The sequence below is a fragment of the Ochlerotatus camptorhynchus genome, unplaced genomic scaffold, assembly GCF_037179485.1.
Source record: "Ochlerotatus camptorhynchus isolate MF236.1 unplaced genomic scaffold, CSIRO-AGI_Acam_v1.1 ptg000222l, whole genome shotgun sequence".
In the NCBI taxonomy this organism is placed as follows: Eukaryota; Metazoa; Arthropoda; class Insecta; order Diptera; family Culicidae; genus Ochlerotatus; species Ochlerotatus camptorhynchus.
In genome coordinates, this window is record NW_027040712.1 from 757,431 (window position 1) to 771,836 (window position 14,406).

The 14,406-nt window shown below is 39.5% G+C and overlaps 1 protein-coding gene and 1 long non-coding RNA gene across 2 annotated transcripts in view; one reads left to right on the top strand and one right to left on the bottom strand.

Moving 5' to 3' along the window:
- Positions 1–14,406, top strand: part of Mlc-c (Myosin light chain cytoplasmic) — a 379,873-nt gene that overhangs the window by 301,166 nt on the left and 64,301 nt on the right. The window lies entirely within an intron of this gene.
- Positions 7,722–14,400, bottom strand: LOC135703923 (uncharacterized). Its single transcript, XR_010517762.1, has 4 exons — positions 14,033–14,400; positions 13,768–13,954; positions 13,498–13,691; positions 7,722–7,794 (listed from the first exon to the last, which is right to left on the bottom strand). It is a non-coding gene; the product is annotated as an uncharacterized LOC135703923 (long non-coding RNA).

Below are 14,406 nucleotides of genomic sequence, written 5' to 3' on the forward strand. Positions count from 1 at the left end.
TTCAAGGTCTGGCTTAAAAAACTGATTATTATACAAATTATTGGAAAATTTCAACGAAGCTTTAACAGCGATTGTATGTAAGATATTTCTCCTAGTTTTTACGCTTCGTGCAACAGTTTTGTGTTGCTGATGCTCTTCCTCGAATTTAAAACACTTCATAAATCGAACAGGACCACTCTTTCTAATAACATCGCAATAATGCAAAAGTAAATGAAACTTTGGTTTTAGCTTAGATTCTGGAAACAGTTCTAAGTAATTACTGTGATGATATTTAATTTCGTTTTGTAGCGTTGCGAGAGAATCGTTATCAAAACTTGGTGTGATAACCCGTTTTATTAATGATTAATCAACTAATAATTAGTGCTTTTAATAAGAACGTTTATTTAACGATTATCTGTTCCTCTACGTTTCTCTACAGATGTCATAGTACCGTCCGTCTGCCCAGTGGTTAGCCGTACGGCATATTGACATCCGTAGCTCAGCTTCAGCCCAGTGGCTGTGGCTACTTACGGACTGCCACATCTCCCCTTTTATATAAATTTTAGATAATCCGCTTACAGTACAAAATCTCGAAACTTGTCCGGTACTCGGCGATTGCGTCGCTCCCTCTCTGGCAAAACATCCCTCTGCTGGTCTTCTTCCTCAAATCCGTGGAAACCCATTCTGTCTTCATCATCGTCTGAATCTGACTCGATGATCTTCTGAAAAGGTACATCCTGGTCCTGGTTGCTTCCGGTTTCACCCACGTCACTTATCTTCTTCACATGAGAAACGTTACGGTCGAAAACCCGTCCATTATCTTGATCCTCGATTGTGACACGTGCCCCACTGCGATTGAGGACCTTGAACTTCGTTGGGTTAAATGTTGTGGTAAGTTTGTTACCTGGAACGAGATTCTGCATAAGAACTGTATCACCTACCTCAACTGATGATTCCGTAGCCCTTCTTCTCAAATCTTCCCTCTGTTTTTGTTTTGTTTTCAGTACTTGATCACGGTCTGTATATTCGGTGCTAACCGGTGCCGTCTCGATATCCTCCAAGGATGGAATCTTTGATCTGATAGTTCTGCCAAAACACAACTCAGTTGGCGTCTTTCCCGTTGAAGAGTGCGGTGTAGTATAGTACATAATAAGGTAATCCTGCAAATCCTGCTTCCAGTCACGGCCGAGAGCGTGGCTTATTTGTAAGCGCTTCAGCAAGGATCGGTTCTGCCGCTCAACTAAACCATTCTCCTGCGGCCAGTATGGTGTAGAATGGTTCAACGTAATCCCATGGGTGTTGCAGTACAGTTCAAATTCCTTTCCAACAAATTGCTTGGCATTGTCAAGTGTCATGGTACGTGGATATCCGAGTCGAGTGAAAATTCTATCGAGACGTCCAACGGTATCCTTAGCTGTTATTTTAACCATGATTTCTACCTCTTTATATCGACTGAAGTAGTCTACGATGACAAGCAGGTATTCACCCGACGGAAGTGGACCCATAAAATCTATGGCCACATCCACCCATGGTTTTGTGGGCATCATTCTGCGTGACATAGGAACCGGTTTGCTAGGAAGTCCGACTAGTCGACAGCCTTCACAATTCTTGACGTATGACGTGATATCAACATCCATCCGGGGCCACCAGACTCTATCCCGCAGCCTACGCTTCATTAAAGATTCACCGGGGTGACCTTCGTGTGCAAGGTCCAGCATCCTCTTCCGCAACTGTTCCGGCACCACCAGTTTACTTCCACGCACTAACAAATCTCCGACAAGTCCAAGCTCATTCTGGAATGGTTCGAATGCCTTAACTTCCACCCTGGTCCATGATCCAGATCGCATAGCTTCAACTACCAATCGTAATTGTTGATCCCTTTCCACCGCGTTCTCTATTTCTCCAACGTCCACTGCGGCCGATTCCGTTACCGCAAGGATAAGAAACTTATTATCCTTTTCAAACTCCACCGCGTTATCTTCTTCCACTAGCCGAGAGAAAGAATCTGCGACATTGCTTGAACCCTTCCTGTATTTAACTTCGAATGTGAAGGATTGTAAGCGTAAGACCCACCGCTCTATTCTAGCACAAGGCCTCGAAGACGGCGAGAAGATTACCTCCAGAGGTTTATGGTCGGTTTCCAATTCGAATTTCCGACCAATGAGATAAACGGACAACCGCTCCACAGCCCAAACGATTGCCAGCGCTTCACGTTCAGTCTGGCAGTAACGTTTCTCCGTTGCGGTTAAGCTCTTACTAGCGTAGCATATAACCCGAGGATTTTCATCATCACTACCTTCAAACTGTACTAACACAGCGCCCAGGGCTACTGGAGACGCGTCAGTTATTACTCTCGTTCGCAGTGAGTTATCGAAGAAGTGCAGGGTTCGAATATCGCCGATTATTTCCTTCAATCTTTCGAACGACTTTTGATGACTTTCTTGCCAAACAAAATGTTTTCCCGATTGCGTCAACTCTCGTAAAGGAGCCGTTACTGTGGCTAAGTCCGGCAAGAAACGTCCGACGTACGTTACCAGTCCTAAGAAACTGCGAACTTCTTCAGCAGTCTTCGGCGCTCGAAATCTGGTCAGGGATTCTATTTTGCTTGCAGTTGGTCGTATGCCTTCCTCTGAGATAACATGTCCCAGGAATTCAATCTCCGTTGCCTTGAAAACACACTTTCTATGGTTCAAAAGCACCTCTTTTTCTCTTAGAGTTGATAGAACCTGTTGCAATGCCCTGTCATGTTCTTCTTCTGTCTGTCCGAAAATGATGATATCGTCGATATAATTGACTGTATTCTCACAACCTGCTAGAATCTGCTCTAAGGCCTTCTGGAACATTTCCGGCGCGCAGCTGACGCCGAACATCAATCGCTTAAAACGGTATAGTCCCTTGTGAGTGATGAACGTCGTTATATCTCGGCAATCCTCTTCGAGCTCTAGTTGATAGTAGGACTCCTTAATATCAAGCCGACTGAAGAACTTGGCAGCTTTGAGGCGAGGAAGAAAATCTTCGATAGTTGGCATCATGTGGTGTTCTCGTCGTATAGCTTGATTTGCGCGTCGCATATCCACGCATAGGCGAAGATCTCCGTTATCCTTCACTATCGTCACTAGCGGTGATACCCACTCGCTGGCTCCAGTGACTGGTTCAATTATATCTGTAGTCAGAAGTGCCGACAATTTGTCTTCAATACGTGAAAGCAGAGCAATAGGTGGGCGTCTGACATGTTGTACAACAGGAGTTATAGTTCTGTCGATAGGAATTCTCAATTTGACATCCTTGATTTTAGGAAAAGGCCTTTTTTCGTCTACAACCTGGTTCAAAGAAGATTGGACACTAGGTAAACCGATCGACAATACTCCTAGCTTGGTAGCAGTCAATCGCCCGAGTAAGGGTTGTGTACCTCCCTGTACTACATAAAAGCGATCGCTCCTTTCAATCCGCTTTCCGGCATCCTCAACAGAAATAACTGCTTCAAACATTCCACCTACTGCTAACGGTTCCGAATCGTGGCCATACGCACGGAAAGTTTGATCGGCTTCTTTCCAAAATTCCTCAACTTTCACTCCATGAGTTTTCATGTACGCCCACGTCCTGTCATCTATAATGTTCTTGGCACTTCCAGAATCAATCAACATTTGGATCATGACACCTCCTACTTTGACCCAGATAAATTCGTCCCCATTTCCGATACTAAAGATGAAATTTGGCGGTACCGGTTTTTCCTCCTCGCTGTCCTGAACTCGCATGATACCTTGGGATTTCGGTTTCTTTCCCCGCCATTCGATAGGGTTATTCGCGCTTCGCTTCTGAGGAAGTGTGATTGTTCTGCACCGTTTATAGAAATGGCCGATTCTGTTACATTTGTTACACCTTTGATCTTTAGCTGGACACTTCGGATCATTTCCGTAGTGGTTCTTACGCCCACAGCGGTAACATTCACCGGTTGGGTTTTTCGACGAACCTTGAATCTTGCAGACATTAGTGCCATTATCCATCCAATAGCTAGGTGCTGAACGTTCTGTACTCGATGACGCTGTTTTCATCTGCTGTGATTGATATTTCACTGCTTCATACGAACTGACCACTCGAGTTACATCGTCTAGTGTCAAGGACTCCTTTTGCAGCAGTTTCTCCTTTAATTCCGGAGGAGCAAACAGAATTATCTTGTCAACGACAGCGATATTACGACTCTCCTCAAGGGTACTTCCGAAATTGCATTTTCGAGCCACCTCAAGCGAACGCCACAAAAACTTCTCCATAGACTCATCCTCCATTGGCTTCAAATTCCAATAGGAATTCCTTTCGAAAGCTTCGTGCCGTTTGGGCGAAAAATATTCATCAAGTTTCTCGATCGCCGTTTGATACGGATCGATCTTCTTTTCTTTGTCTTCATCAACGTCAGCTCCTGGTATTGAAGAGAAAACTTCCTGCACGTCCGGGCCGGCTCTAGCCAAAAAAATATTTTTCAATCGGGTTTTGTCCTTTTCCCCATTGGCAGCCGCTATGAAACCGAAATTCCGTTTATATTTCTGCCATTCGTCGCGTACGGTACTGTTTGGAATCGATCTGAACTTGAATTGCGGTATGTCCCATTTGTCCATCTTTGATTATTTGATAAAAACGCTAAAATTTAAAATAATTGTTTTTGGTTTTCGTTTGTTAGTAAATACTATTTACGCATTCACCTTTCCAAAATCGACGAATTACGTTTAAACACGGCCAACAATACGATTGACATCCACGAATCCTGTCGGCCGGCCAGTTTCCGTCTGGCGGCTTCTTGCCTTTATCGGTCGTCCTCGACCCGAGAGCTACGTTCCTTTTGACGGTCTTCCTCGACCTGACGGCTTTCTGCCTGATACGGTCTTCCCTGACCTGACGGCTTACTGCCTGGTACGGTCTTCTCACTGACCTGACGGCTTTCTGCCTGCTACGGTCTTAATCTGACCTTCGTCGTGCAATGCACCGACCACTACTTGGATGTAGTATTTTCCACTAAATTAGACAAAATGAAAACAAATTCTTATTAGAATTCTTGCCATCCACATTTTTTTTTTTTCATCACGCATAACATAACCAAGAAGAGTCTTTCCTAGCCCAGCAAAAAAGTTTTTTTTTTCTTTTCTCCAATATTTCTAAATAAATCTTACCTGTAATTAATTCCAGTTTATATCCGTCGTCGCCAGATGTGATAACCCGTTTTATTAATGATTAATCAACTAATAATTAGTGCTTTTAATAAGAACGTTTATTTAACGATTATCTGTTCCTCTACGTTTCTCTACAGATGTCATAGTACCGTCCGTCTGCCCAGTGGTTAGCCGTACGGCATATTGACATCCGTAGCTCAGCTTCAGCCCAGTGGCTGTGGCTACTTACGGACTGCCACACTTGGCAAGAGAACTAAATCAACTATTTTAACAAGGGAACACAAAAAGTCCCATACGGGGTCATCTGCTGGTATCATGTCTCCAATAATTAACGGAAAAATATGTATGAAACTCATCATTTGTCTAGAAGACATCTTGAAATTGCATTCTTTTATGTTATTCATGGTAATTGGTTTTGAAAGGTACTTCAGCTCTGTTTCACCTAACTTAAACATTTGTTTTCTGTAGTTTATCGTTTCAAGACTTATATTTAGCGTGTTCATCAAATGTCCGAAAACTTTGACTAAATCGTATTTGCAAACACCTGATGAAAACAAATCATGCATGAGATCAACTCCTGCATTCTGCGTTACATGGAAATGTCTTAAAATATGGAAAACAGATTCACGCTTTACACCGGTTTTTCTAACATCGTTAATATCAACATCTTCGTCGTAGTTTTCTACGTTTCTTACCAAGCTAGAATGAATGTGGACATCATGTTCCATTGTACTCTTATGTCTTTTACAAAAACGGCAATAAAAAAATGAGTTGAACGAAGTAGTGAAATCCAAAAGCATGTTAATTCCTAAATTGTCTCCTAAAATAGCTCCTAGTACAAAGAACACGTGATGTACGTCTCCATCTACCTCTAGATCAATTCCATCATTTTCCAACTTACAAAAAATTTCGATAATCGGTTTCACTGATTTTTGAACTCCATACTCGGAAAAATCGTTTGAGTTTACAAATGCAGCTACGAAAATATTTTCTAACCGTGATAAATGATGCGACGGAATTGTTGGAAAATTGTAATAAAACCCACATATCTTATGGGTTCCAGCATTCGATCCCAACGGATCACAAATTTCAACCTCGTCCGAATACAGGAAATATGGAATCAAAATATCATTTTTACGAACTTCTTTGACCTGTCTCCAGAGTGAACCATTTATGAAATTATTAATTGAATTCGATTTTTCTATGCTCCTTATGTTTTCCATTGTCTTATGGAAATTGGATCCACTTTCAAAATACTTTTTAATTTGAAATTCAATTGGCATGAGACATCCTCGTACATGTTCAAGATCTATCGTTGGTTCACCATGTAAAACCATCTCTACCAATTCTTCATTTATTGTGTACATTGTTGGTAGTTTCATCAGGTCGTGAGAATTAAGCTGCTTGAACAGGCGATGTTCGGAGGAAATAAAAGAAAATGGTTGCCTCAACTCCTGTACAACTAACTGCAGATCTTTCTTTCTGGTTGCATCTGTCATGAAGGGTATAGTAGCTTCTGATATAATATTCAATATAGGTTGGACCACCTTCAAGGTTACGGCATTCTGAATGCTTATGACTTCTTTTCGTGTTGTTCTGCTATTATTATGTAATCCTAATGTAAATTCAAAGAGCGAATTTCTTACTCTGTTCATTTCTTCACTCAGATTGTCTCGTGGCTTAGCTTCTATCGGATTATCCTCAAACTCTGCTTGAGTTGTATTACTGTTATCTAGATTTACGCTGTTTTCAATTGGTGCATTTTGCTCTACCGTTTGCTCGTGACGATTTTCTTCGACAACCTCATGTTTATTTTTTATATGCTTTCCGTAGCTATACACGTTCTGGAAACTCAAATGGGGATCACATTGAACACATTTGAATGTGAAATGGCTGGGGGTGCCATGTATTCTTTTTAGATGCCGGATAATTGATGATGCTTGATTAAACACTGCTGAACATATGAAGCAATTCATGATTTCAGAACTTTCTGAAGTTGCACAAGTGAACTAGTTTTAGAATATTTTACATGGCGTTCTTGCATGAAGAAATCACGAACAAACGTCCAGAAAAGCTCATTGTATGGTGAAAATTGAAGATCGAAAACCTTGCAGCTTTTCACAACAATATCAATACATTTTAGAAAAGAGCAGGGCTTCCAGAACAAGTCGTCCTTCACCACATAAAACTGGGTGATACAAGCGTCCTCAGCACCGACAACGATGATACTTGGTTGATAACAAGTTTTCTTCTCTTTCAGCTTTTCAAGTGTTGGACCAATATCGCTTGCTGTTAAACAGTGTATGAGAGAATCCGACTGCGCTTGTGCAATTGAAGGAAGGGTTCTTCCACCAATACGTTTTGGTTTGATGACACCGGGGAACAATTTATAGATGAGAAAATTACGAGAGCCTAAAGGAACAAAAAATAGAAAAGTAAATAAATTGGGCCAATAGTAAATCCTAAAATCCAAACTTACACACTGAAATGTCCGTCCGATGCAGTTTATCAATAATTTCTAGGCAAGATTTCTCCCGTGGTTCATTAGCAGTGACGTCGAGGTGACGTATTCCATAAACTTTTCAGAAAACGAGGGCCAACCAACTAAGAGTCCGTTTCCTTTTCCGTCCGTTAGAGCATTGTAATCAATGTCCAGCTGCCGAAGAAAAAAAAAACATAGAATGTAGATATAAATATAAATAAGAACTTTTATCATGAAATTAAAATATCATTTAAAAATACAGAAATTTCGTGGGGGTGATACTGGCTCAAGCGTTGCTAATTTTAAAACTGTAAATCTCCACTAACCTCAAGACAACCGCGAGTACTCGGTTCAATTTCTTTAACTTTAGGTTTAAGACATTAATTTATAACATTAATGATAATTTGGCTCTGTAAAGTTTATTTGATTATGCCTGTACAAATAAATTAATTTAAAAAAAAAATGATCATCGCAGTTATGCCCTTATGATTTTCATGCTAACGTATCATACATTGATGTAATTCCAATTCAGATGTAATATTACATCCATGGATGTAAATTTGTTTATCAATTCTACGTACAACGTAATATGGTAATATTACACAACTAATTACCTGTAATCTTATTCTGTGTAAATTTTTTCCCGCATAAACGCGAACCATATCTTGACATTACAGAAAATGGTTAAAAATTGTTTATAATTCCTGTTAAAATTTAATTGGGGCCTCCCTTAGCTCAGTTGGTAAAGGCGCAGCTATAAAACAAGACCAAGCAGGAGGTGGCTGGGTTCGATTCCCGGTCCGGTCTAGGAATTTTTCGGGTTGGAAAATTTCTCGACTTCCCTGGGCATAGAAGTATGATTGGACTTGCCACACAATTATACCAATGCAAACATGGTACAGGCACCGAAAGCTCTCAATTAATAACTGTGAAAGCACAAACGAAGTGACAGACGAAGCGGCTCGAAAACTTTGTACCACATGGCAACACCACTACTACTGGATTGTACCACATGGCAACACTACTAATGGATTGTACCACATGGCAACACTAAATGTACTAGAATGTTTTGGTTCTATCTCTTTCCCTCTACTCTAAACTGAAATGCATAAAAAATGACAAAATGATACACTCTTTTCACACTGTCAAAGATCATATTGCTCACAAAATCAACTATGTTCAAATCAAAACAAAAATAATAGCCCATCTGGTAGCTGATGGCACAAGCTTCTAAGAAAATTCTATTACAGCGAACCACATTATTTTAATTGATTTCTTTGCCAGTTATTCGTCTGTCACTTTGTTTGTGGTGGAAGCAACAATCAATACGAAACTAACGATTTTAAATTGGCTCACTACTTGACTAGCCTATTGGTCCCAAGCAAATCGATTAACGTACCCCATTCTAGTCGAAATTCTATGACTACACAATGTTTGTTTTGATTCGCTATGAAAGTTTGACAGATAAAATGAGGGGTTAGTGGATTTTCCTATGTTTCGAGAGGTGAATCGATTAGCTTGGGACCGAAGAGAATACCAGAGCTGAGCCAAAAAGTTGAGCACGTTTCTTCGGGATCTTCTAGTCTTAGAGTTACCTCTATGGTGGAAGTGCATCTAGAACACCAAGTTGAGAGCACGCAATAAGCTAATATGCGATATGCAATAAGCTTGAAATGCGAAGAAAAAGAAGAAGAAACTTTAACTGAAATGGTTATGGAACTTTACATGAACGTTTGTGGGATAAAGTTTTAACCTTATGTAGGGTAAATTATGGCTTCGGCACCCATTGACTGTTTTCGTCAACCGAAATTGAAACGTTAATTTCACTGTATTTTCCCATCAAAACTCTTCGCTGAATATATTAAACCGATTCCTTACCTTTTCAGCTTCATTCTGATTACATTTTTACGACTGTGCAATCCTGTTCTGCCATATTTTTCTTTAAATGAAATATACACACTACAAAATACGGCTGATTTCGAGTTGCCGATAATAGAACAGCTGGTTAACACGCAGTTCAAATGGAAAGGGTGCCGAAGAAAAAGAGACTGCCGACAATAGTCACACTCACCTGAGAAGTTTGGAGCGTTGTAAAAACATGTTCAACCCGTTTTGATCAATTCTGTCGATTGAAATTGGTAGAACAGCAAGCAGCAGATAAATGTCAACAAACAAACCTGTCATGTATGTGTGTGACGCTGAGAAATCGCTAATAGAAGTTCGGACGCTGCTTAGATTGACGAGAATACGTAAATTCCCCTATTATGATTCTTTGGAATTGAACCTTACAAAAAATGGATTGTTAAGAACCATTACCATTCAAAATAGTTGTTTTCTCCATACATTTTCGGAGAGGGACTATATTAGAACCTTTTTACTAATGGTTTGAGAACTTTAATTGTAATGGTTATGGTAGTCAGTAAGGTCCATTAATGGTTTTGTATTATCGGTCAACTTTACGTGGAATATATCGCGAATTGGTAATCAGTAATTTACAGGCAAGGTATTCACGATATATACCACATAAAGTTGATCGATGTTACAAAACCATCCATAATACCATAATATATAAGGTTAAAACTTTATCCCACAAACGTTCATGTAAAGTTCGATAAACATTTCAGTTAAAGTTTAGCAGGGATTATAAACAATGTCTAACAATTTTTGGTGAGGTTCACATTTATGTGGGTTTTTATTTGCTGTGGTGTGCTGTTTTCATTTTGTTTCACCTTTTTAACACGGACTATTTAGCGTTTTTTTTTTATTTTTTTCAATCACAAACATCTACAACAGCGTTTATTTTGCTTTTCTTATGAAAAGTATTTCATTTGATATTGATAGTAACATTAAAATCTAAAGGATTTATTCTAATAGGGTCCCGCGCTACTTCGACATATAGAGCCTATCATGTGTTGAAATGGAATGACACATTTTAGAAGTGTATGATGAAGAGAAGTGTGACGCTAAATTCTTCGTAAAACTAAAACATTGTGTCTAAGAGCCTTGTCTTTCATCACAACATGCAATGACATGCAACGAGGGTTCGTACCATAGACCTTTTTGACGTTTAATCGCCTTTCTCTATCTAGCACACATGGATGAATGGACGAATTGTTTTCCCACCAATCTGTTTCCCTCTTACTCGCACTCGTTCGAATTAAATGGTGCAGTAGTGTGCGCCGATTAAACGTCAAAAATCTCTATACACAGCAAAAAAAAAATGTAATATCGATCAATTTAATTCAAGCTGATGTATGAAATAATGATGTGATAGCAAAAAGCAGATACAATATTACATCAATGGATGTAATTTTGTTTGCAAAATCGATGTACATCGTACAACGTTATATTACACAACCGATGGATTGACCTGGTTGCAGCATCGTCATCCTCAATCCGATTTATCCTTGCGATTTCAAACCAAAACATTCAAGGTGTCAGAAATACCGGGTTGCCGGTATGGGTATTTTACAAACAATCGCAGCTTGCTCTATTACCGGCACAATCGGCACACCTGCGGCACATTTGAGGCACACTTACAAAAAAGATGACCCAAGATTGGTGTGCGGAGTGACCTACCCCTTGGGGTGGCCCTTAAGACTAGAAGGTCCCGAAGAAACGTACTCAACTTTTTGGCTCAGCTCTAGTACACTCTCCGGTCCCAAGCTAATCGATGCACCCCTCGAAACATAGAAAAATCCACGAACCCCTCATTTTATCTATCAAACTTTCATAGCGAATCAAAACAAACATAGTGTAGTACTAGAATTTAGACTAGAATGGAGCACGTTAATCGATTTGCTTGGGACCAATAGGCTAGGCAAGTAATGAGCAAATTTAAAATCGTTACCAACAATCAATACGAAACTAACGATTTTAAATTGGCTCACTACTTGACTACACTGATAAAAATTCAAAGATTGTTTTTATGTGTCCCGCACATGAATTTTTGCAATGTGATCAACAATTGATATCTATGTGTCGGACACATACTTAATATGTGTACACATAAAAGCCATGTGTAACCACACATACTATTAATTTGACTCATAAATTTCATGTGTGCTTCTTGGTAGATTCTGCTTATGTGTGGTCACATAAAAATCATGTGGAATTTTACATGGAAATTCGCCAATAAAAATGTGTGGAATTCTATTAGTGTAGCCTATTGGTCCCAAACAAACGATTAACGTATACCCCATTCTAGTCATAATTCTACTACTGCACAATGTTTGTTTTGATTCGCTATGAAAGTTTGAAGACAAAATGAGGGATTAGTGGATTTTCCTATGTTTCGAGGGGTGAATCGATTAGCTTGGGACCGAAGAGAGTATATGTCGCGCTTATGAAATTCATATCTGTCGTTCATAAGTCGAGTCTTATGAAATTCTTAAGTCTTTTTGCCTCAGTGTAGTTACCTCTATGGTACTACCACAAACGAAGTGACAGACGACTAACTGGCGAAGAAATCAATTAAAATAATGTGGTTCGCTGTAATAGAATTTTCTTAGAAGCTTGTGCCATCATCCACCAGATGGAATAGTATTTTTGTTTTGGTTTTGCTCAAAGTTGATTTTGTGTACAATGATTCTTTGACAGTGTGCAAAGAGTGTATCATTTTTTCATTTTTTTTTATGCATTTCAGTTTTGAGTAAAGTGAAAGGGATAGAACCAAAACATTCTAGTACATTTGGTGAAAATGCTAGTTCAATCCAGTAGTAGCATAGAGGTAACTCTAAGACCACTGGGTCCCGAAGAAAATCATTATTATTTTTGGCTCACTCAGTACCAGAACAACGGTCCCAAGCAGTCCCAAGCTATTTCACTCACCCCTGCATGTTCTGCATGAATCCACACACCCCTGATGTTATCTGTAAAACTTTCATAGCGAATCAAAACAAACATAGTGTAGTAATAGAATTTCAACTAGAATAGGGTACGTTAATCGTTTGCTTGGGACCAATAGGCTACTAAAGTGGTGAGCCAATTTAAAATCGTTAGTTTCGTATTGATTGTTGGTAGTAGTGTTGCTATGTGGTACAATCCAGTAGTAGTGGTGTTGCCATTTAGTACACTGAAAAATTGCAATAGCAGGTTAGTCACCAAAGTTTTCGAGCCGCTCCGTCTGTCACTTCGTTTGTGGTACTACCATAGAGGTAACTCTAAGACTAGAAGGTTCCGAAATAACGTGCTCAACTTTTTGGCTCAGCTCTGGTACTCTCTTCGGTCCCAAGCTAATCGATTCACCCCTCGAAACATAGGAAAAACCAATAACCCCTCATTTTATCTGTCAAACTTTCATAGCAAATCAAAACAAACATTGCGTAGTACTAGAATTTTGACTCGAATGGGGTACGTTAATCGTTTGCTTGGGACCAATAGGCTAGTCAAGTAGTGAGCCAATTTAAAATCGTTAGTTTCGTATTGATTGTTGGTACTACCATAGAGGTAACTCTAAGACCACTGGGTCCTGAAGAAAATCATTATTATTTTTGGCTCACTCAGTACCAGAACAACGGTCCCAAGCAGTCCCAAGCTATTTCACTAACCCCTGCATGTTCTGCATGAATCCACACACCCCTGATGTTATCTGTCAAACTTTCATAGCGAATCAAAACAAACATTGCGTAGTACTAGAATTTCGACAAGAATGGGATACGTTAATCGTTTGCTTGGGACCAATAGGCTACTAAAGTGGTGAGCCAATTTAAAATCGTTAGTTTCGTATTGATTGTTGGTACTACCTCCTTCCTCTTGCGTTTCATAACATTTGAATGGGCGAAAGAGCTCTACACCAGGTCAGACGGGATAAGGTGAGACCCGGAATCACCCATCGAAAAATAAATTAGCTATTCCAAGTTATCTTGATTTACTCACATAAACTGCTCCTTCGCTATCCTTAAACCGAGGCCACACCTCCAAAAGCTTCTGGAACTTATTTCTTTCGTTCTGCAGATCTTTGATACTATCAAGACGAAACTTTACTGTTCTTCTCCAACGCTCTTTAACATCTTCGACGGGAACATTATTATTCATCAACCAGGCATGATCTTCCTTCAGGATAACTAAATCTGAATATAAATTTATGCAGGAAAACACCATGTAAAAATCATGTTAACATTAAATCTGTTGAAAAACTTTTGTTACCTTCTTGACTGAAATGTTGATGAGCTTCGCTTGTTCTTGGATCGTCGTTGGGGTTTTCCAGTTTCCGTTTCCTCTGAACTGGTGGCTGGAATGCTTTCCGATCTCGCGAGTTATAGTACCGGTTATATATCAATCCAGACGGGTTCAATTTGCCAATTTCTTTATCACGAGCACATAGATAAGCGTCCTACAAAACAAATAAAGGAAACAAAACTACTTGTAGAAGAACACAAGCAATAATTCTTATTTTTGAAGCAATAGATACTTTTGTTTCAGAAGAAAATTTTGCGGAAATAAGTTCACTGAATTTTTCCATATCTGATAACGGGAAGGGCTTTTCTAATGAAATATATGAATCGCAGATGATTTCACTCAATTGCTTTCGCATTAGGTTATTGAGTGTCTGAAATTTTTCAAAATATTTCGAAATTATTTTTCCTTTCTCATTATTCTTCAGCAGTTGTTCTAAGTCCTCAGACTGAACTTGTGACTTTGAAAAGTTCAAACTTCTTGAGCATCCTTCTTGAGGTGGTTGATATTGTTTGGACTCCGACCAGCAGCGCAGTTTCGATCGCAATCGAATTTTTTCTCCAGTCCTGCTGGGACTAAATACGTCATCAACGTCGTCCTTCGAGAGTA